We start from the raw sequence: 23926 nt of genomic DNA on the forward strand, positions 1-23926 counted from the left end.
AACTACTTCCCTTTGGCTCTCAACTCCAATGTGAGCTCTTGACTGATGCACCTACTGGAGAACTCCATTTCATCGTGGGCTGACGTGTGCCATGATTTCATTGGCGCCTTCACCGGCAGCCATCAAGAGCCAAGCAGGCCCAGCAACTTGCAGCTTCTCCAACAGAAGGAAGGAGAAACCCTCCGTAATTATTTATAGAGATTAAGCAAGGTTCATAGGAACATCCCAGAAATCCATCTGGCAGCTGCGATAGCTGCCTTCAGTCTAATGTGCGCAACCGCCAGATCCATTCCAAGATGAACATGCAGTTGCCCAAGACTGTGAAGGAGCTTTACACCTTGGTGGACAAGTGTGCCTGGATGGAGGAGGGTAGGAAGTTGCCCAGAGAGGAAGATTGCATCAATGTCGATTCAGAGGATGATGATGAATCAACCAGTCAGAAGAAGAGCAAGAAGCGCAATAAGAAGCGGAAGGATAAGGCAGTGATGATTGTTGAAGGATCGGATACGCCTAATACCGGCAAGAAGGCCAAAGCTGAGATCCCCGACAAGGAAGCTGCCATGTGTGCTGACTGTCGGGAGGCCATAGCTGCCGAGAAGGCTGGGAAAGGTGATGGGCCGTACTGCAAGATTCATCGGACCAAAGGCCACGACCTTCAAGAGTTCTATTAGGTTGAGCGGCTTGTTAAGACACAGAGAGCAGAATATGAGAAGCGTGACAAGGAAAAGGGTCAGAATGTTGCTGGTGGTAAGGGTCGAGGCCATGAAGTAAATTGCCACAGAAAAACCTTCAGGAACCAAGGAAAACCCGCCGGAGGTCGAAAGAAGGAAGCATGTGATGATGAGAGTGATGGAGGTGATGAAGAGGAAACCAGTAAGCAGGAGTTTCAGAAGGCCACTGACGCCCTGTGCATTGATGGGGGTGCATCTTTGCACGCCTCTGACTGCCAGCTCAAGTGGTGGGCACGAGAAGTCAATGTCGTGGAACTAGCGCCAGAGGCCCGAAAGCTGCTCAAGTGGTCGCGCACGCCCATCATCTTCGATGAAGAGGATCATCCTAACTGTACCACTATGGTAGGGTGTTTGCCATTGTTGGTCTCTCCAACAATTCGCAACCTCAAGGTCACAAAAATGCTGGTGGACGGCGGGGCCGGGTTGAATCTGGTTTCCCTGGCTGTCATCAGCAAGCTTCAGATAGCAGAGGAAGAGTTAGAGGTTACCAGCATGTTTCAAGGAGTTAATCCCGGCAGGAGTCACCCAAAAGGAAAGATCACGTTGCCAGTGACGCTTGGGGGAGCTAAACTACCGGACTGAGAAGATTGTGTTTAGTGTGGTTCACCTCCCCCTGCCGTACAATGGGATTCTTGGACACCCAGCCCTGGCTAAATTCATGGCGGCATCCCAACATGCCTACAACACCTTGAAGATGCCTGGTCCAATGGGAGTCCTTACCATCCCATCAGATGAGAAGGATGCAATCACTTGTGTGGACAAAATGTACCGGGATGAAGTAGCGGCAAAGGTAGCTGCAGCAGCAGTTCCCGCCAAGGAGGATAGAGGACAGAAGAAGGGTAGCAAGGACGCTAGCAAGGAATCCGAGAAGCATACCTCTTCAGAGTGCGATGTGCCTGTTGATGACTTGCCAGAGAGCTCCAACAGTAAGAGATCCAAGGTCATTGCACCCCAAGTGAAGAAGCTCCGGGCAGGGCTGGCTGGCGTTGATGGTACTTTCACGATCAGCGCCACCCTCGATGACAAATAGGAAAGCGCGCTTGGTGCCTTCCTACGGGCGAATATCGATGTGTTTGCCTGGAAACTATCTAATATCCCCAGTGTTCCCAGGGAGGTAATCAAGCACCACCTTGCTGTCTGGCAACACACCCAACCTGTCAAGCAGAAAGTCTAAAAGCAGGCCTTAGAGAGGCAGCAGTTCATTGTGGAAGAGATCAAGAAACTTCAAGTAGCTGGTTTGGTCAGAGGAGTGCTACATCCCACATGGTTGGCAAATCCAGTGGTAGTCCGGAAGGCACACAGGAAGTGGAGGCTTTGCATAGATTTCATGGATCTCAATAGAGCCTGCCCGAAAGACCCGTTTCCCTTGCTGCACATCGATCAGATTATGGATTCCACTTCAGGCTGTGATTTGCTCTCCTTTCTAGATGCATATTCTGGATATCATCAGATCTTCATGTCCAAGAAAGATGAAGAGAAGACATTGTTCATCACTCCATGTGGTAAGTATTGTTTTGTCCGCATGCCGTTCGGATTAAAGAATGTCGGGTCCACTTTTGCAAGGGAAGTCTAGATTGGTTTCGAGCCACAGCTGCATAGAAATATTGAAGCTTATATGAATGATATTGTGGTCATGACCAAGGATAGAGCCACCCTTATTTAGGATTTGGAGGAGACATTTGCTAATTTTCGCAATATCAACTTGAAGCTCAACCCGGAGAAGTGTGTGTTTGGCATTCCGTTTGGCAAGCTGCTTGGGTTCGGGGATCGAAGCCAACCCTGACAAGATTAAAGCTATCGAGCAGATCCAAGCACCCTTGGTAGCACAGCGGGAAGTGGATGAAGTAGAGAGTGAGCAAGGACCGGCAGAGCCAGAAAGGGAGGAAAGCAATGGGCACGGTAGCGAGGGAGACCCCAAGGACACGACAAGGAAGAACGTGGTGCAGTGCCTAGTGTACTTCGTCAGCTCCTTGGTATAGGGGGCTAGATCGAGCTACTCTGGCGTGCAAAAGTTGATCTTTGGTCTCATCATGGCCTCAAGGAAACTGCGGCACTACTTCCAAGCCCATGAGATCATGGTTGTCATTCATTTCCCGTTGCGAAGGATACTCCAAAAACCTGAGGCTACTGGCAGAATAGTGGAGTGGGCTTTGGAGTTATCCAGTCTTGGTTCGAAGTTTGAGAGCACAACAACAATCCAGAGCAGGGAATTAGCAGAGTTTATTGCGGAATGGACACCAACCCTTGATGAGGAAGTATCAGAGACAGTTATCCCCAGCAAGGAATTGCCCCAAGAATAGATTATGTATTTCGATGGTGCCTACTACCTCTTGAGCACTGCATTGGTTCTCCCTTGAAGAGGAAAAGGGTGATGCAGTAAAGCAGAATAAACATTTACCTTAGTTTTTGAGAACCAAGGTATCAATCCAGTAGGAGATCACGCTCAGGTCCCACGCACCTACACAAACAAATAAGAACCTCGCAACCAACACGATAAAGGGGTTGTCAAGCCCTTCTCGGTCACTTACGAGAGTGAGATCTGATAGACATGATAAGATAATATTTTTGGTATGTTTATGATAAAGAGAAATAAAGATGCAAAGTAAAATAAAAGGCAAAAGAAATAACTAAGTATTGGAAGATTAATATGATGGAAGATAGACCCGGGGGCCATAGGTTTCACTAGTGGCTTCTCTCAAGAGCATAAGTATTACGGTGGGTAAACGAATTACTCTAGAGAAATTGATAGAATAGAGCATAGTTATGAGAATATCTAGGTATGATCATGTATATAGGAATCACGTCCGAGACAAGTAGACTGACTCCTGCCTGCATCTACTACTATTACTCCACACATCGACCGCTATCCAGCATGCATTTAGAGTATTAAGTTCAAGAGAACAGAGTAATGCTTTAAGGAAGATGACATGATGTAGAGGGAGAAACTCATGCAATATGATATAAACCCCATCTTTTTATCCTCGATGGCAACAATACAATACGCACCAGTTCCCTTTTCTATCACTGGGATCGAACACCGCAAGACTGAACCCAAATCTAAGCACTTCTCCCATTGCAAGAAAGATCAATCTAGTAGGCCAAACCAAACTAATAATTCGACGGGACTTGCAAAGATAAGACAATCATACATAAAAGAATTCAGAGGAGAATCAAATATTGTTCATAGATGTCGGTGTACTAGAATAGGGGTACCCTAGTACCCCGAACTTGTGCACGGGCAGTTGCAGCACCCCGCGGCAAGGCTTGCCGGGCGAACGCCAAGATCCCCCAAGGTTCCCTTAGAGCCATCCAAGAACAAAGTATTTAAGCTAAGGAGACAAGGCCCCGGCAAGAGGAGCTTGCTGGGAAGGCCAAGGCGCTCCAAGGAACTTGCCGCGACGCACCACGTGCTCCGGCAAGGCAACAAGGCCCCGGTAAGAGGAGCTTGCCGGGAAGACTAAACAAGGTACCCCGAGGCCCGGTGAGCGACGAGCTTCTGGACCCGACAAGATAACAACAGCGGCAAGGCGCTTGCCGCAGCAGGCGGCCACTCTGTGCCCACGCTCCAGCGCATCCACCAACGTGTCGCTCTGCGGGCCTCTTCGGGCGCGCGTGGCGGGAGGCTGTGCAGCCAGCGGTGTGCAGTGGCATGCGAAGCTGACAAGATCGCCATCGTAGCGAACGGTGGCGCCCCTAACGGTCCTTTTCTGCACTGTTCGGGTGACTCAGACGGGTATTTAATGCCCTTGTCCCCTGCCATCAGGGTTAGGTAGGGTGCACTGTACAAGTAACTGTATCGACTACCTCGCTTTTTACGTTTGTACCCTCCTCTGCGTTGCCACCTGTCGGTGACCCCTTTAGCGTATAAAAGGAGGCCCATGCGCAACGTAGAGGAGGTCGGACAATTCGCTTCGATTCATTCGTAGCCCAGACAACATCATGCTCCCTCTCTCGAGAGCAAGAACACCAGATAATACAACCAGACAAGCAGCAGTAGGAGTGTTATCTCTCCGGAGAGCTCCGAAGCTGGGTAAACTGCTCGTGTGCCTCGCCTCCCGCCGAACCGAAAGGGGCCCGGTCCGCTGGCCCCATAGGTGTTCGTGGATCAGTTTCCCCGACATCTATGGCGCGCCAGGTAGGGGGTGTCGAGATTGTGTGAACCTGATCCGGCGTTAACACGAGCTAGATCTTTATTCCCTTCATCAACATGCCACCGAAGAAGAAGACTTCGGCGGCAGCCACTCCGTCCACGTCACTTCCGCCACCGTTGGAGCAAATGGGTGGTGGAATGGACGCCGGCGGAAGAAAGGACATCGACGAGGAAGCTCATGATGCTGCCAGGTCCAAGAACAAGGCTGCACAAACCTCGGTGACTGTACATGTTCCACGCCACTCTCAGGAGGCGCAAGATCAACAGCGTCATGCCACTAGCAGTGCCATTCGCATGATAGGCCAAGACCAAGCTGGTGGATCTCGGGGCGCTCAAGACCAGCATGCACGCCCGCATGCTGGCACGAGCGGGCACGGTCGCCCGGACGGGATACTGCTCCTTCTAACATAGTTAGAAGTTCGAGCACGTCCCGCTCCTCGCGCCGTCTGCCACTGCTACCCACCACTCCAGCAGAAGCTTTGGCACGAGCTCAACTTCTCCTAGATTACCCTCCGACGTCGGACAATATCGACGAATGGAGGGCCACCATTCAGAGTCTCATTGGCTACGCCAACGGCGACACTCCACGGTGGCCGAGCGCGTCACCGCCGTGGCAGGGTTGCCGGACGCGAGCCAGTGGAGACGAAATGGGCGGAGGTGCAACTACCATGCAATCACCGCCCCGAAGGCCAAGATCGCCGACTCGCCGGATCCACCTCGACAGCGACTCCACTGCATTATCGGATCCATGAGCTCGTCGCGATCAGCGCCAAGTTCTTCATGATCGACAACAAGAAGACGCTCGAACCCGCATTGAGCGCCGAAGAGAAGCGCGACGTCAATCCGATAAGCTCGCTAGGCCCTCTGTTGACATGCATGCGCCAGAGGAACCAGGCGATCTGCCGTACGCGGTAGGTTGTCCTGCGTTCACTCATGAGCTGTGGCAAGTCCAGTGGCCCAGCACAAAGAACTTCAAGCCAGACGTACCGGAGAAGTACGACGGCAAGACGCATCCGTCGGAGTTCCTCAGCATCTACAGCATTGCGGTACAGGCTGCCGGGGGACGAGATGACAAGATCCTTGCCAACTACTTCCCGCTGGTGCTCAATCCCAACGTCAGATCCTGGCTCATGCACTTGTCGGACAACTCCATATCCTCTTGGGCTGATCTGTGCCATCAGTTTGTCGGCGCCTTTACAGGCGGACACAAGCCTCATGGCCAGGAGAGTGATCTTCATCTGCTCGCCCAGAAGGAAGGAGAGCCCCTGTGCAAGTACATTCAGAGATTCAGTAGTGTGCAGCACAACATCCCAGACGTCCATCCTGCCGCGGTGATCAGCGCGTTCCATCAGAATGTGCGGAACCGCAGGATGCGGGAGGAAATGGCGATGTGCAAGATCAGGGACGTCAGCGAGTTATATGCACTGGCCGACAAGTGTGCACGTGCTGAGGAAGGGAGGAGACTCCCCGGAGAGAATGTAGGAGCGGGAGGATCTGACAGTGAGGATGCTACCCCGCCAAGGAAAAACCGGTGGCGGAACTACAGAAGGAGGAAAGGCAAAGAGGTGCTAGTTGTTGAGCAGTCCGGCAACGGTGGTGGCGCCAAGGAAGCCAAAGCTGGTGACTCCGGCAAGGAGGTTGCCGCGGAGGTGGCGGTCGCCGACAAGCAGGACGACACCAACAAGCAATATTGCAAGATCCACCGCACCAAGGGCCATGATCTCCAGAACTGTAAGAAATTCGAACAGCTTGTTGAGCAACAGAAAGCTGAATACGAGCGGCGCGACAAAGAAAAGGCCCAGGAAGGAGCTGGTGGATCCGGCAAGAAACGTCCCGGCCGAGGAGGACGCCGCGGCAAGGCCAAGCAGTGGCAAGGAGACAGACCTCCTCGTGGCCGCGACAAGGATGAAGATGACGACGACGATGAGGACATGGATGATGAGGAGACTGATGAGCAGGAGTTCCAGAAAGCCACAAAGGTCCTGTGCGTTGACGGTGGTGCTTCTCTGCATACCTCGCACCGTCAGCTCAAGCAGTGGGTGCGGGAAGTTAATGCAGCAGAACCACCCGTCGAGTCACGCAAGCCTCTGAAATGGTCCGGCACGCCTATCATCTTTGATATTGAGGACCACCCGGATCGCATAACTGCGGTCGGATGCTTGCCGATGTTGGTTTCACCAACAATCCGCAACCTCAAGGTCACTAAGATGCTAGTTGACGGCGGGGCCGGCTTGAACCTGATCTCCGCCGCGGTGCTCCAGAAACTCCAGACCCCTGACAGCGAGCTCGAAAAGACCGCCACATTTCAAGGAATCAACCCAGGAAGGAGCAAGCAAAAGGGAAAGATCACGTTGCCGGTAACATTTGGCAGCGAGCTGAACTTTAGGACTGAGAGGGTCACGTTTGACGTTGCCGACTTTCCATTACCTTACAATGGAATCCTTGGCCGACCGGCACTCGCCAAGTTCATGGCAGCCTCTCACTATGCGTACAACGTATTGAAAATGCCAGGCCCAATAAGTGTCATCTCTGTCCTTGGCGACAAGAAGGATGCATTTGTCTGTGCCAACAAGATCTACCAGGAAGCAGCAGCCGCAGCAGAACGCAAGACACTTGCCGCTGAAGCTCCCGGGGGGAAGAAGAAGACCAAGCCCGGCAAGAGCTCTGATGCCCACTCCGGCAAGCGCACCTCTTCGGAGTGCTGCGCTACTGTCGAGGACGCACCATCGAGCTCCACCGGCAAGCGTAAGAAGGCAATGGCAGCTCCACCTGAGACCAAGAAGGTGTCCGCCAAGGAGGGCGGCACTGGTGGTACCTTCACCATCAGCTCCACACTTGACTCCAAATAGGAAAGCGCACTTGTTGCTTTCCTGTGGGCGAACATCGACATGTTTGCGTGGCAACCGTCTGATATCCCCGGTGTTCCCAGGAAAGTAATTGAGCACCACCTTGCCGTCTGTCCTCATGCGTGGCCCGTCAAGCAGAGAGTCAGGAAGCAGGCAGTAGAGCGCCAAGAATTCATCGCAGAAGAAATCAAGAAGTTGGAAGCAGCAGGCTTTGTCAGAGGAGTGCTCCATCCCACGTGGTTGGCCAATCTTGTTGTTGTGTGCAAGGCTAACGGGAAATGGAGACTTTGTATTGAATTCACTGATGTTAATAAAGCTTGTCCCAAAGACCCATTTCCCTTGCCGCGTATTGACCAGATTGTTGACTCCACAGCCGGATGTGATTTGCTTTCATTTCTTGATGCGTACTCAGGATACCATCAAATCTTCATGGCAGAAGAAGATGAAGAGAAAACCGCATTTATCACCCCGTGTGGCACGTACTGCTTCGTACGGATGCCTTTCGGTCTGAAGAACGCTGGTTCAACATTCGCAAGGGTAGTCCAACATGCTTTTGAGCCGCAAATTCACAGAAATGTGGAAGCTTACATGGATGACATAGTGGTCAAGAGCAAGAACAAGGCGACCCTGATTCAAGATTTAGACGAGACATTTGCAAACCTGCGCAAGATCAACCTCAAGCTTAACCCCGAGAAGTGCGTGTTTAGAGTCCCTTCCGGCAAGCTTCTCGGGTTCTTTGTGTCTTAGCGGGGAATTGAAGCCAATCCCGACAAGATCAAAGCCATTGAGCAGATCGAAGCACCAAAGCGCGTCAAGGATGTACGAAGGCTTGCCGGTTGCGTGGCTGCTCTCAGCAGATTTATCTCTAGATCTGCTGAGCGCGCCCTGCCATTTTTCAAAATTTTGAAAAAGGCAGGTCCAATGAAACGGACTCCAGAAGCGGAGGCTGCGCTGCAGGACTTGAAGAGATACCTGTCCTCCACTCCAACGCTTGTCGCACCTAAGCCGCAAGAGAAGTTGCTGCTGTATATAGCGGCAACCAATCAAGTGGTTAGTGCTGCGTTAGTGGTGGAGAGGGGGCGGATGATGAGCCAGCAACCACGGCAGATCCATCCAGCGACAAGTAGGGGGCTTCGCCGACAAGCTCTGGTCCCGACAAACATGGGTTTGCGCAGGAGCATGATAAGATGCCAAAGAGAATGGTGCAGCGCCCAGTTTACTTTGTCAGTTCTCTTCTGCAAGGGGCTAGATCAAGGTACTCTGGTGTGCAGAAGTTGCTTTTCGGCCTCCTCATGGCCTCGAGAAAGCTGCGCCATTACTTCCAAGCACATGAGATCACAGTCGTCACTCGCTTTCCGCTGAAGAGGATACTGCAAAATCCAGAAGCAACAGGCAGGATTGTCGAGTGGGCGCTGGAACTGTCAAGCTTTGGCCTCAAGTTTGAGAGCACTTCAACTATCCAAAGCAGAGCATTGGCAGAGTTCATAGCAGAGTGGACGCCAACCCCAGATGAAGAAATTCCAGAAACAAGCATCCCCGTCAAAGAGGCAAGCAAAGAGTGGCTGATGTACTTTGATGATGCCTTCTCGCTGCAAGGCGCTGGTGCAGGCGTGCTGCTTGTCGCACCCACCGGAGAGCACCTCAAGTACGTAGTCCAGATGCACTTTCCCAAAGAGCAAGCAACCAACAATACTGCAGAGTATGAAGGATTGCTTGCCGGTCTCAGAACCGCAGCAGACCTTGGGATCAAGAAGCTCATTGTCAGGGGTGACTCACAGCTGGTCGTCCGACAAGTGAACAAGAACTACCAGAGTCCGTTGATGGAAGCGTATGTTGATGAAGTGAGGAAGCTAGAAGAGCACTTTGACGGCCTACAAATGGAGCATATCCCAAGAGGTCAGAATGATATTGCTGATGGCCTGTCAAAGTGCGCCGCACTAAAGTTACCTGTGGAACCAGGGATCTTTGTGCTTAAGTTGACTCAACCATCCGTAACACCATCAACTGGACAAAGCAAGAAGAGGAAGTTGGTTTCTGGTGACTACTTTTCGGCAGAGCTCCCCGAAGCCGCCGCCAAGAAAGTCCCCAAGATCAACACCAAGGAGGCTGAGGGGCAGTCTGCTCCGGCAAGCCTTATGGTTTGTTCCGTTGAAGCAGACGCTCCCGACAAGTTTTGCTCCGGCAAGCTTGCCGGGGAACATCAAGCTCCGGCAGGACCACAAGTCCTTGCCGTGGAAGCGGATGTTCCCGCAGCAGCAGATGCGCCTTTAGTCCTTGTTGTCGAGCCACAAGCTCCAGCATGGGCACAGCAGATTGTCCACTTCCTTCAGACAGGAGAACTTCCCGAAGAACAAGAAGAAGCGGAAAGAGTAGCCCGGCAGTCAAGTATGTACCAGTTTGTCGATAGCATACTGTACAGAAGAAGACTCAACGGTGTGAAATTGAAGTGTATTCGCCGGGAAGATGGACAAAAGCTGTTGGCAGAGATACATGGAGGCATATGTGGCCACCACATTGGCGCAAGAGCACTTGCCGGCAAAGCTTTCTGGCAAGGTTTCTTTTGGCCGACAGCCCTCCAGGATGCAACTGCACAAGTAACCAAGTGTGAAGCGTGCCAGTTCCACTCCAAACAGATACACCAGCCAGCTCAAGCTCTCCAGACAATCCCTTTATCCTGGCCATTTTCGGTCTGGGGGCTCGATATCCTCGGCCCCTTCCCCCGAGCTGTCGGGGGCTTTGAGTACTTGTACGTCGCAATCGACAAGTTCACAAAGTGGCCGGAAGTGCAGCCAGTGAGGAAGGTGATAGCACAGTCAGCAGTCAAGTTCTTCAGGTCAATTGTTTGCCGTTTCGGGATCCCTAACAGGATCATCACCGACAACGGCACGCAATTCACGAGCCGCACCTTCATGCAGTACGTCCAAGACCTTGGCGCCAAGGTCTGCTTCGCTTCTGTTGCTCATCCGAGAAGCAACGGTCAAGCAGAGAGGGCAAATGCTGAAGTGCTGCGCGGGCTCAAGACCAGAACTTTCAACAGGCTACACAGGTGCGGAAGGAACTGGATCGAGGAGCTGCCGGTGGTTCTTTGGTCGATCAGAACGACGCCAAATCGAGCCACTGGCCAGACACCTTTCGCTCTAGTCTATGGAGCAGAGGCAGTTTTCCCCACGGAACTCGTATACGGATCACCTCGAGTGCTTGCTTATGATGAGCTTGAGCAAGAACAGCTGCGACAAGACGACGCACTGCTCCTTGAGGAAGATCATCTTCAAGCTGTTGTACGAGCTACTCGATACCAGCAAGCTTTGCGCCGCTATCATAGCCGCAAAGTTAAAGCCAGAAGCTTCGAGGAAGGCGACCTTGTTCTTCGGTGCGTTCAGTCCGCCATGAATTCCAACAAGTTGACGCCGAAGTGGGAAGTCCCTTATCGCGTGAGATGAGTCACAAGGCCTGGCGCTGTCCGCCTTGAGACCGAAGATGGCATTCCGGTGAGAAACTCCTGGAACATAGAACATCTTCGTAAGTTTTTCCCATAGGGCGCGGTTGCCGGAACCCCGTTCCGGCAACCACCTTTTGTACAAGTCTTGCCGCTGTTGCATGCAATCCTTTGTACAAAGCCGGGCACAGATCCCGTGAATAAAAAGAACCCCATGTGCTCCGCACAACTTGTCCATTTCATGCATTAGTTCCTTTCTTGCATGCGATTATCTGACACTTTGTGCAGCACCTACATCCGGTAAGCAGTAACGAGCCGAAGAGCTCCATATTATTATTTTCTCTTCTTTCTCCTTTTTTAAAGGAAAAGAAGGTTCTCTCGCACACAAGTTTGCCGGGGGGGAAGGAGAAGATTGTGGTATGGGCCAGGCGTCGTTCAAGCAAAGACTTGCCTTACCGGGAAGCAAATGACAGAAAAGCTAAGTTGCCAAAGTTTGAGCAATCACTTTTTAAATTTTTTTTTGAGTTATCTTCCTCGAACGACCCTGCTTTGTATGGAAAACCTGTGCGCGGAGGAACCAACTCGTGGCTAGTTGCGCCCTTACTTTGTTTCGAGTCCGCTCAACAGCTTAAGCGTGCTGCATCTAGTCGCGACAAGGTTTCTTGTCGGAAGCAGCGCCGCCAGCAGGCTGCTGAAGTTCTGCACTCAGCGCTCGCGGCTCGGGCGCCTGCGCCGACAAGTTCCCTAGAAGCATAGGGTAAAAAAACATACAAAGGAAGGAATCTAGTAGAGGAAATAACATAGCAATTGATAACAGAAATAAAGTTATATTACAAGATAACTTGTCGCAGCTCTAACAGACTGTTTTCATAACATGATTAGCAGCGACAAGGGAAAAGAAGAAATGGGCGGCCTAGTCTATGCGTCCGCCCTCGACCCTCTTGATCCCACTCACCTTGTCCACAATGGGTGCGACAAGGGCCTTGAGTGCATCCAGATCGGCGTTAGGCGGCAAGGACCTGAGGACGTTGGTGAAGCTGAGGCCTGGATTACGGAAGGCTACCTTCATCAGCACCTTCTGGAGAACCCCGGCGCAGATTTTGCGCGACTCGTCGGCCAGCTGCTTTGGGATCCTCTCCCGGAGCCGCTGGAGTGCCGTCCCCATGCCCTTGAAGAACAGGCAGAGCTTGGCACTGGGTTGAAGACTCTCGTCGGAAGGGTACCCAAAGTCCTCCATCCCCAGCTGCGCCAGCTCCTCGTTGATGACTGCGGCAATCTTCACCAAACCCTCGGTCGAGTGCTCCACAGTGTCTCTGAACGAGTTTTGGGTAACTGCAATGCTCTCCAGCAGCGCCGCGTCAGCTTGACCTTCTCCGACAAGGTCTTCTCCCGCTCCTTGGCGGCCTCCAGCGTCTGTGTCAGCGTGGCCAGCTTCAGCTCCAGGTCTGCTTTGGAATCCTTGGCGGTGCTGAGCTCCTTGCCCCTCTCAGCGAGAAGACCTTACAGCTCACCGTGGGCGGCAGCATCCTTCTCACGCTCACGCTTGAGCGCGGCAAGCTCCTCGCCGCTCTTCCCAATGTTGGCCTCCAGCTGCGCCACCTTCTCCTCCAGCTCTTTCTTGGCGGCCTCTGCAATTGCCGCAGCGTCCTTTGCCTCCTTGAGCGCCCCGCCAAGTGCTTGCTCGCGCTCGGCGAGCTCTTCCTCGTAGCTGTCGAGGTTGGCCTTCCGCTGCACTAGTTCACCTTCCCGCGCGGACTGCTTCTCGGCGGCCAGCCTTTGCTCCTCCTCAGCCTCGGCCTTCTCGAGAAGGAAGGTCGTGCGCTCATCGTCGAGTCGCTCCCGCTCCTGCGCCAGGGACCGGAGAGCTTCTTGATTTTGGCCCCGGAGCTCCTCCACACGCTTCTCCATGTCAACTCCCGCCTTCGCTACAAGCGCTTCCTGGGAAGCTAGTTTGGCTTGCCGGGCGCGGTAGAGTGACAGCAGCTTCCGCAGCAGCTGCTCCTCCTCAGGCTCACCGCTGCTGCTGCTGGGCGCGTCAACCAACGACAGTCCAGCAGAGGCGAGCACCTCCCCGTCGAAAGTTTCCCCCTCGACCGGCGCTCTGGAGCTCGACGCCCAGGGTAGCTTGATGAAGATACCGTCGCCAGCCTTCAAGTAAGCGCCGGGTTGGGGCTCCTCGGAGCCCGGCTCCGCAGAAGCAGCAGAGGTCGTCGGTGCGATCGAACGACCCCTCGCCGGCTTCTGCGGCGGCAGCCCTGGCGGCCTCCTCGCCGGCGGCCTCGTCAGCACCGGCCCCTTCCTCGCCGGCGCCCTCTGTCTCCATTGGCTCAGCCGCGGATGGGTCTGAAGAACGAAGAAGGGAGGAAAATCAATCAAAAATCCAAGAGAGGAAAAACGGAAGAAGCAGAACCCAAAGGAAAGTTTCTGGGCAAGTGGATTACCTGCGCCAAGATCTGCAGTTGCGGCCTCGGTCGCCGCAGGATCAGCAATGCCGTCCCTTGCCGGAGAGTTCCCCCTTGCCGGAGAGCGCTCCCTTGCCGGGGACTCCTCCCTTGGCAGCGCAGCCGAAGCAGGTGGCACTTCGAGACCAGCTTCCGGGTGCTCCTGATGAGACTGCTCTGCTCCTGCACAAGTCAACAAGAAAGATATCAACAAAGGAAAAAGCACTCAAGCGCGCCCGGCAGCAGAAGGCTAAACTATGAACTTACGCTGGGGCTTGCGCTGGGGGCTGCTTTGAGGAGTGATTGTCGGGTCCGTCAAGGTGGTCTCGGACCCACCTCCTGCTGACACGATGGGGTCATCCTCGATGACGATCACCGCGGCCTTGGCCCTCTTCGCCGCTCTCTGGGCCAGCGTCTTGAAAAGAAAGGAGTCCAGATTGGAGCAAGTCAGATACAAGATATAAGAAGAAATATTGAAGAACTACAAGAGCATCAAAGAAACTAACTCTTCTTCCTCCTCGTCGGAGCTGAGCGCGGAAAGATCGAAGTCCGGCCCTCCTCCGGTGCGGCGAGGTGGAGGAGTAGGATCCCTTGCCCGCTTGGCGGGGGCGGTGGCCCGGGAAGACCCCGCTCCAGTTGCCGCTGTTGCGTGAGGCGCTCCCGCGACAACATTGCTTGCCGCGGTAGAGCGCGTCGCACGGCTCGGCGGCTGTTGACTCGGCTGCCGCCCCGCTGCATCCCCGGCCCTGCGAAGGCGCCTTCTTGGCGGGGCCGGGGGCTCCGCCTGCCGCAAGTTTTCTGAAGGATCAGGCTCCTCCTCGCCGGCCTCGCTCGGCTCGGCTTCGGAACCGGCAGGCTCCTCCTCGCCCATGAACTCCGCGCGCTTGGCAAGGTTTGGCGCCTCCGCAGCCTCCGCCTCCTCCACAGTGAACCCAAACTCGCCCGCGGCAGCTGCGGCCGCAACCTCTTTCGCCCTAGTGGCGATGCACTGCAGCTCCTCGTCGGTGGTGTCACGGGTGAGGCTCTTCTGCTCGTCAGCGTGGACCGGCACTTCCTCCAAGGTGTCGAAGAACGCTCGCACAACGTCATCTGCAGGCTCTTGCCAAGTTGGGACGATTCCGTGGGAATCGCACAACGGCATCATGGCGCGGATCCGGTCAAGCGAAGAGTTATTGCACAAAGGAACTACGCCCCTCGGCAGTGTGAATGGGTGCTGGGGGTCGCGTTTGAATAACTCCAAGAGCATTGCGTCCAGCTCCAAGACGGTGAAGTTGTAGTTGAGGCCCGGCCGCAGCCTCATGATGTCCGCCGAATTCTTGAATTCCCAAGCGGGCCTCCCCCTCTCCTGCAGGGGGGCAATGCGGCGGCGGAGGAAATCTGCCCCGACAGCACCTACGGTGAGCCCGGCAAGCCTGAGGCGAAGAATCCTAGTGATGGCGATCTTCAGCCTCTCGTCTTCCGGGGCCACCTTGCTCCAGTCATTGCCGCGCACTACTGGAGTTTGGCGCACGACGGTGAAGGGCTGCAGATTCTCCTCAACGATCCAGCACCACTCCGCTCTCCACTCGTCCCACTTGCTGCGGAGCTCACCCTTCAAGTACGCCTCTTTCTTGCCGACTCTCGAGATCCAGGCAATCCCTCCGGCAAGCGGCTCTCCTCTCTCTACCCGAGGTATGAAGAAGTGGCGGAAAAGGGCAACACTAGGGTGGACTCCGACAAAGTTTTCGCACAAATGTGCGAAAACTGCCATGGTCAGGACAGCGTTGGGGGTGAAGTCAAGGAGGCGGAAGCCATATGTGTTCATGATATCACAGAAGAACTCCGAGAAGGGCGGGCAGAGCCCGCAATAGAAGAATAGCGCGAAGAATGGGTACCCCTTTGGAGCCAACTCCGAAGCAGCGGCCGGGAGTACCCTCGTGCGTGGATGCGCACGCGTCTCCGTTGCCCAAAAGAGGTAGAAGTACTCCCTCAGCTCCTGCACGCCGAGCTGGGGGGTGAAGATCGCCCGCTCCTTCCGCAGCGCCGTGAGCCGCTGCGCCTCGGCCGACTTCACGCCCTTTCCCTTGTCGGCTTTCGGGGCCATGGCAGAGGTGGTGGGGAAGGTCGACAGCGTTGGTGATGCTGGTGGCAATGGGGGGCGGAACGCTGCTCTCTCGGCTTCGAGAAGAAAGGGGGAGCAGCGGAGTTTCTTGAAGATGAAGTAGCAGCAACCAGCGAGGGGGAATGAACTGCCCCTGTTTCCTCTGTTTATAAAGAGGGACGGGGCGGACGTTTCGGCCTTCCAAATAAACAACCACCCACGATCTCTCCCACGATGCCGCATTCAACGCGTGCCGTTATGGGAGAGCGCGGTGGATATGGAGCAAGATTCAGTGTGGCCCAGTCCGCGTGTGCCCGTGCCCTGACTTGGGCCTGGCCCAACAGCGCTCGGCACCGTGTCTGGCCCAGGCCCGGGGGCTCCTGTCGGCGTACTAGAATAGGGGTACCCTAGTACCCCGAACTTGTGCACGGGCAGTTGCAGCACCCCGCGGCAAGGCTTGCCGGGCGGACGCCAAGATCCCCCAAGGTTCCCTTAGAGCCATCCAAGAACAAAGTATTTAAGCTAAGGAGACAAAGCCCCGGCAAGAGGAGCTTGCCGGGAAGGCCAAGGCGCTCCAAGGAACTTGCCGCGACGCGCCACGCGCTCCGGCAAGGCAACAAGGCCCCGGTAAGAGGAGCTTGCCGGGAAGACTAAACAAGGTACCCCGAGGCCACGTGAGTGACGAGCTTCTGGACCCGATAAGATAACAACAGCGGCAAGGCGCTTGCCGCAGCAGGCGGCCACTCTGTGCCCACTCTCCAGCGCATCCACCAACGTGTCGCTCTGGGGGCCTCTCCGGGCGCGCGTGGCGGGAGGCTGTGCAGCCAGCGGTGCGCAGTGGCATGCGAAGCTGACAAGATCGCCATCGTGGCGAACGGTGGCGCCCCTAACGGTCCTTTTCTGCACTGTTCGGGCGACTCAGACGGGCATTTAATGCCCTTGTCCCCTGCCGTCAGGGTTAGGTAGGGTGCACTGTACAAGTAACTGTATCAACTACCTCGCTTTTTTCTTTTGTACCCTCCTCTGTGTTGCCACCTGTCGGTGACCCCTTTAGCGTATAAAAGGAGGCCCATGCGCAACGTAGAGGAGGTCGGACAATTCTCTTCGATTCATTCGTAGCCCAGAAAACATCACGCTCCCTCTCTCGAGAGCAATAACACCAGATAATACAACCAGACAAGCAGCAGTAGGAGTGTTATCTCTCCGGAGAGCTCCGAAGCTGGGTAAACTGCTCGTGTGCCTTGCCTCGATCTTCTCTTCGTGCGATCTCCGCCCCCCGCCGAACCGAAAGGGGCCCGGTCCGCTGGCCCCATAGGTGTTCGTGGATCAGTTTCCCTGACAATAGATAATCTGGATCATAAACCCACAATTCATCGGATCTCGACAAACACACCACAAAAGAACATTACATTGAATAGATCTCCAGGAAAATCGAGAAGAACTTTGTATTGAGATCCAAAGAGAGAGAAGAAGCCATCTAGATAATAACTATGGAGCCATAGGTCTGATGTAAACTACTCAAACATCACCGGAGAGGCCATGGAGTTGATGTAGAGGCCCTCCGTGATCAATGCCCCCTCCGGTGGAGCTCCGGAAAAAGCCCCGAGATGGGATCTCTCAAGTAAAGAAGGTTGCGGCGGTGGAATTAGGTTCTCGTGGTGCTCCTGGATGTTTGTGGGGTACGTGGACTTATATAGGAGGAAGAAGTACGTCGGTGGAGCAACTAAGGGCCCACGAGGGTGGAGGGTGCACCCAGGGGGTAGGCACGCCCCCCTGCCTCGTGCCTTCCTCCCTTGTTTCTTGATGGCCACTCCAAGTCTCCTGGATCATGTTTGTTGAGATAGTCACGTTCCCGAAGGTTTCATTCCATTTGGACTCTGTTTGATATTCCTTTTCTTTGAAACCCTAAAATAGGCAAAAAACAGCAATTTGGGCTCGGCCTCGATTAGTAGGTGAGTCCCAAAAATGATATAAAAGTGTAAAATAAAGCCCATTAACTTCCAAAATAGATAATATAATAGCATGGAGCAATCAAAAATTATAGATACGTTGGAGACGTATCAAGCATCCCCAAGCTTAATTCCTGCTCGTCGTCAAGTAGGTAAATGATAAAAGAAGAATTTTTGATGTGGAATGCTTTCTAACATATTTCTCAATGTAATTTTTCTTTGTTGTGGCATGAATGTTCAGATACATAAGATTCAAGATAAAAGTTTAATATTGACATAAAAATAATAATACTTCAAGCATACTAACTAAGCAATCATGTCTTCTCAAAATAACATGGCCAAAGAAAGTTATCCCTACAAAATCACATAGTCTGGCTATGCTCTATCTTCACCACACAAAATATTTAAATCATGCACAACCCCGATGACAAGCCAAGCAATTGTTTCATACTTTTGATGTTCTCAAACTTTTTCAATCTTCACGTAATATATGAGCGTGAGCCATGGATATAGCACTATGGTCGAATAGAATGGTGGTTGTGGAGAAGACAAAAAGGAGAAGATAGTCTCACATCGACTAGTCGTATCAATGGGCTATGGAGATGCCCATCAATAGATATCAATGTGAGTGAGTAGGGATTGCGATGCAACGGATGCACTAGAGCTATAAGTGTATGAAAGCTCAACAAAAGAAACTAAGTGCGTGTGCATCCAACTTTCTTGCTCACGAAGACCTAGGGCGTTTTTGAGGAGGACCATCATTGGAATATACAAGCACTACAAAAAAATACACTTCCGTGATGATACGTGGTTGTCACAGTAGGTCCCATTTTCTGACATGCATGTACATCCATGACGATTTTATGACAGAATCAAGATAGTCATACCTGTGCTGTCGTAGAAGTGTTCCATGACATTACCAAAATTATCATCACGGAAGTGTGTAAGTGCATCTAGTGCCACCCCTAGTTGGTTTTGGAGTATTGACGACAAACCTGGTTAAGGGACTAATGTATTTGTGAGAATTGCAGGATAACACAGGTAGAAGTCCCTCATTGATTCGGTTTTCCTACCAGAGATGACCCCTAAAATGTATGAAGACATTGAAGTCAAAGGTGGGATGTGAAGACATTCACATTGAAGACTATGACAAGAGAAGACATCGTGTGAAGACTATGGAGCGCAAATACTTAGTTGTTTTGTCATTCTTTTTCTTCTTCGTTGAGTCATAGGAACCACCGTACTGTTAAGTGGGGTCCAAGTGAACCAGTCAGAATGACTGAAGTGATGCTTAACCAAAATCCTATGTCTTCGAGCGAAGACTATGAGAGAAAATCTTATCCAGAGTTGGATAAGTCAGCTTTGCTTGTAGCCCAAGTAAAGTTGCCATGTGTGTTTGAAATCTGACCGTTGGAACACGTGTCAGTTCCTTAGTGACCCAGGGTCATTTCGGACAAATCAGGTCGGGTTGCCTAGTGGCTATAAATAGCCCACCCCCTACAACCATAAACGGTTGGCTGCTCAGAGTTAGTGTACGGCTTTTGTCATTTGAGATCAACCCACCTTGAAGCCTTTGAGAGAGAATTCCTTGCAAGGATAAAGCCCTAAACACCCAGAGCCAAAGAGTGTTAGGCATCACTTAAGTCTTCATGTCTGTGTGATCTGAAGACTTATTACACTTGAGGACTGTGAATCCTCCAGCCGGTTAGGCGTCGCATTCTGAGCATCCAAGAGTCATTGTGGATCGCCGGTGAACGAAGTCTGTGAAGGATTGGAAGTCTGCCTTAAAGACTTACCAGAGTGATTGGGCGAGGACTGGGTGTCCTTAGCTCAAGGGGAATAAGGTGAAGGCACGGTCTTCTGAGTTGAATCTCAGCCTCCCTAACCAGACGTACAGTTGTCACAGCAACTGGAACTGGTCCAACAAATCATTGTCTTCAATGAGTCAATGGTTCTATACTTCCCATCTCTTTCTTTACAGTTGGTCCTTGTGAAGTCATTGTCTGTTTGCATTATCTTTTGTCTTCACTGGTGATTGCTTGTTCTGATTGGCTTCATACTATCTTCCTACCTGATCTATACTGCCTAACTGCCATTAGTCGTTGTGCTTTCACCTCATTGAATACTGGACTATGGCTTGCTTAGTGTAGTCTACCTTCCGCTGCATGGTAATAGGTTTATTTCTATCATTTGTCTTCGGAACTCCCATGTTTTGAAGACTTTCTTAGAAATCGCCTATTCACCCCCCTCTAGTCGATCACTAGAACTTTCAATTGGTATCAGAGCAAGGTACTCCCTTGTTCTGTGTGATCAGGTTTAACCACCTGGAGTTTTAGCTATGTCGACTGCAAGGATAATCAAAGTCTCCGCTGCGTGCCCAGTCTTCGATGGAACTGAATATCCCTACTAGAAGAATAAGATGCGCATGCATCTTGAAGCCATTGATGTCGACCTCTGGTATGTCGTCAAGAATGGTGTTCCCAACGCTGGTGAAGGTGTCACCGCTGCTGATGTCAAGAAGTTCGTTCAACTGGACTCCACTGCCAAGAACATCATCTGTGGTTATCTGACCAAAGGACAGTATGGCCGTGTGAGTGCTCTGGAAACATCTAAGATAGTCTGGGACTGGCTCTCTAAGGTCAACGAAGGCGTCTCAACCCAAAGAGGTCAAAGAATCAGTGTCTGTAAGTGCATCTAGTGCCACCCCTAGTTGGTTTTGGAGTATTGATGACAAACCTAGTTGAGGGACTAATGTGTTTGTGAGAATTGCAGGATAATACAGGTAGAAGTCCCTCATTGATTCGATTTTACTACCAGAGATGACCCCTGAAAATGTATGAAGACATTGAAGACAAAGGTGGTACATGAAGATATTCACTCTGAAGACTATGACAAAAGAAGACACGTTATGAAGCATATGGAGCTCGAAGACTTAGATCTTTCGTAGTTCTTTTTCTTTTGTGTTGAGTCATAGGAACCACTGTACTGTTAAGTGGGGTCCAGGAGAACCAGTCAGAATGACTGAAGTGATGCCTAAATCAAAAACCTATGTCTTCGAGTGAAGACAATGAGAGCGAATCTTGTCCAGAGCCGGACAAGTCAGCTTTGCTTGTAGCCCAAGTAAAGTTGCCATGAGAGTTCGAAATCTGACCGTTTAGACACGTGCCAGTTCCTTAGTGACCCAGGGTCATTTCGGAGAAATCAGGTCGGGTTGCCAAGTGGATATAAATAGCCCACCCCCACAACTATAAACGGTTGGCTGCTCAAATTTCAGTGCACGGCTTTTGTCGTTTGAGAGCAACCCACCTCGAAGCCTTTGAGAGAAAATTCCTAGTGAGGAGAAAAGCCCTAACCACCCAGAGCCAGAGCAAATTGGGCATCACTTAGGTCTTCTTGTCTGTGTGATCTGAAGACTTATTACACTTGAGGACTGTGAATCCTCCAGACGGTTAGGCGTCGCGTTCAGAGCATCCAAGAGACATTGTGGATTGCCAGTGAACGAAGTTTGTGAAGGTTTGGGAGTCTACCTTGAAGACTTACCAGAGTGATTGGGAGAGGACTAAGTGACCTTAGATCAAGGAGAATACGGTGAGGACTTGGTGTCCTGAACTGTGTGTTCAGGACTGGGTGTCCGGGACTGTGTGTCCTAAGGTTTAAATACCTAGCCGCTCCAACCAGATGTACAGTTGTCACAACAACTGGAACTGGTCCAACACATTATTGTCTTCAACGAGTCACTGGTTTCATCTTCACTTCCTTTTCTTACTGTTACTCATTGTGAAGCCATTGCATACCTCATCTATCTTTTGTCTTCACAACGTGAATGTATGATATGTTTGGCTTCATAACTTCTTCCTACCTGATCCTTATTACACTGAAGTTGTTTGTCATTGTGCTTTCACTCTATTGAATACATGACCATGGCTGGCCTAGTGTAATCTAACTTCCGCTGCATAGTAATAGGCACAATCTTCGTTGTTTGTCTTCATAACTCTCACGTTTTGAAGACTTTCATAAAAATCGCCTATTCACGCCCCCTCTAGTCGATATAACGCACTTTCAATTGGTATCAGAGCAAGGTGCTCCCTTGTTCTGTGTGATTTGGTTTAACCACCTGGAGTTTTAGCTATGTCGACTGCAGGGATAATCAAAGTCTCCGCTGCGTGCCCCGTCTTCGATGGAACTGAATATCCCTACTGGAAGAATAAGACGCGCATGCATCTTGAAGCCATTGACGTCGACCTATGGTATGTCGTCGAGAACGGCGTTCCCAAGGCTGGAGAAGGTGTCACTGCTGCTGATGTCAAGAAGTTCACTCAACTGGACTCTACTGCGAAAAATATCATCTGTGGCCATCTGACAAAAGGACAGTATGGCCGTGTGAGTGCCTTGAAGACATCCAAGCTGGTCTGGGACTGGCTCTCCAAGGTCAATTAAGGCGTCTCAACCCAGAGAGATCAAAGAATCAGTGTTCTTCGCAACCTCTTCAACCCTTCAAGCGAAATGACAATGAGAATGTCCAGCACACATTTGATCGGCTCACTGACATCACAAATGAGCTTCAAGCCCTCGGCGCCACTGAGATCACCAAACATGAAATCGTCAAGACGCTGCTGAGATTACTTGATAGTTCGTTTGACATCCTAGCCCTGATGATTCAAGAATGTCCTGATTTCAAGACACTCGATCCGTCTGACATACTTGAGAGGCTCAACACACATGAGTTTCAGCTTTCTGAGAAAAGAGATATCTATGGTCCAATCTATGGGCGAACTCGTGCCTTGAAGGCAAAAGCTGTTTCCTCATCTGAAGAAGAATCTGACAGTTGTTCTGATGATCCTGAAGACATTGGAAGAGAACTTGCAATGCTAGTGAAGAAGTTCCAAACATTCACCAAGAAGAAAGGCTTCAGAAAATCTTCACGATCAAGCTCAAGGAATGATGAAGCTTCTGCTCATGACTACAAGAAGAAAACATGTCACAAGTGCAAGAAAACTGGACACTTCATCTCTGAGTGTCCACAATGGGACAATGAGAACAGAAGGAAGAAGAAGAGCAAGGAATATGATTCTGACGACAAGAAGAAGAAGAAATACTCAAAGTCTTCTTCCAAGTCTTCCTCAAAGTCTTCATCACACAAGAAGAGCTCATCTGGCAAGGCACGTGCATTTGTTGGCAAGGAAATGGATTCAGAGGAGAAGTCCGCTTCTGAGGAGGCAGAGGTGGAGTCTGAGGAGGAGTCTGATTCTGGCATTGCAAGTCTGGCTACAGCATACATCGCCAAGTCCATCTTCAACACTGAAGACAATGACTGCATCACCGACATCGACGCAAATGACAAGAACGACTCCACTCCTACCTACTGCTTCATGGCACGCGGTGCCAAGGTAAACACACGCACTACTCACCATCAAACATCTAGTGACGATGACTCTGACTGTGATTCAAAACCCAGCTACAAAACACTTGCTAAAATTGCAACTGAACAACAGAAAGCTATGGAACATATTCAAAAACTGTTAGACAGAAGCGATGATCTGTTGGGTGCTGAAATGACTCGATCTGAATCCTTAATTGAAGACATAAAAAATCTTCATGTTAAGTATCAGGAACTTGAAGATCGTCTTGATACTCTCTCAACAACTCATGAAAAGCTTTCCTATGATTATCTTCAAAGGAATCAAGAACTTGAGAAATTGAGAGTGGCTCATGAAGATCTTCAAAAGGAAAACGAGTCACTTCGCGCCGAAGAGATCAGTTCCGCTCAGGAAGGATTTGAACCACCATGTCTTAAATGCATTGAGCGTGATAGTGCTACTTCTGTTGCTGAATATTCCACTGCTACTCCTGTTGCAATATCTTCAACTGTTGATGTGGTAACTAACCCCTCTGCTGAGGATACCACTGCTATTGCTGATGAGAATGCTAGGTTGAAGACATTGCTTGAAACAGGGATGTACAAAAGTCTTAAAGGACATCAGACATTATGTGATGTCCTCAAGAAGCAGATTCTGAACCGAAACCCCAGGAAAGAAGGTTTTGGGTTCGTGAGGAAAATAAACGCAGATGGCTCTTACTGGAAACCTGAGTAGTACCCCAAAACCACATGGGTTGCTGCAAAGGAACTTTCAGCAGATCCATCCAATTTATCTGGCTTCACTTGTGCTAACCCTATTATCATTGATGAATCCTTTGATGCAAACTATAAACTGTTTAAGAATCAGAATGGTGAAGTGTTTGCCAGGTACATTGGTACTAACTGCAGGAATGGACCGCCTATGAAGAAGATCTGG

This window comes from Triticum aestivum, chromosome 4A (genome assembly GCF_018294505.1).
Source record: "Triticum aestivum cultivar Chinese Spring chromosome 4A, IWGSC CS RefSeq v2.1, whole genome shotgun sequence".
Taxonomy (NCBI): domain Eukaryota; kingdom Viridiplantae; phylum Streptophyta; class Magnoliopsida; order Poales; family Poaceae; genus Triticum; species Triticum aestivum.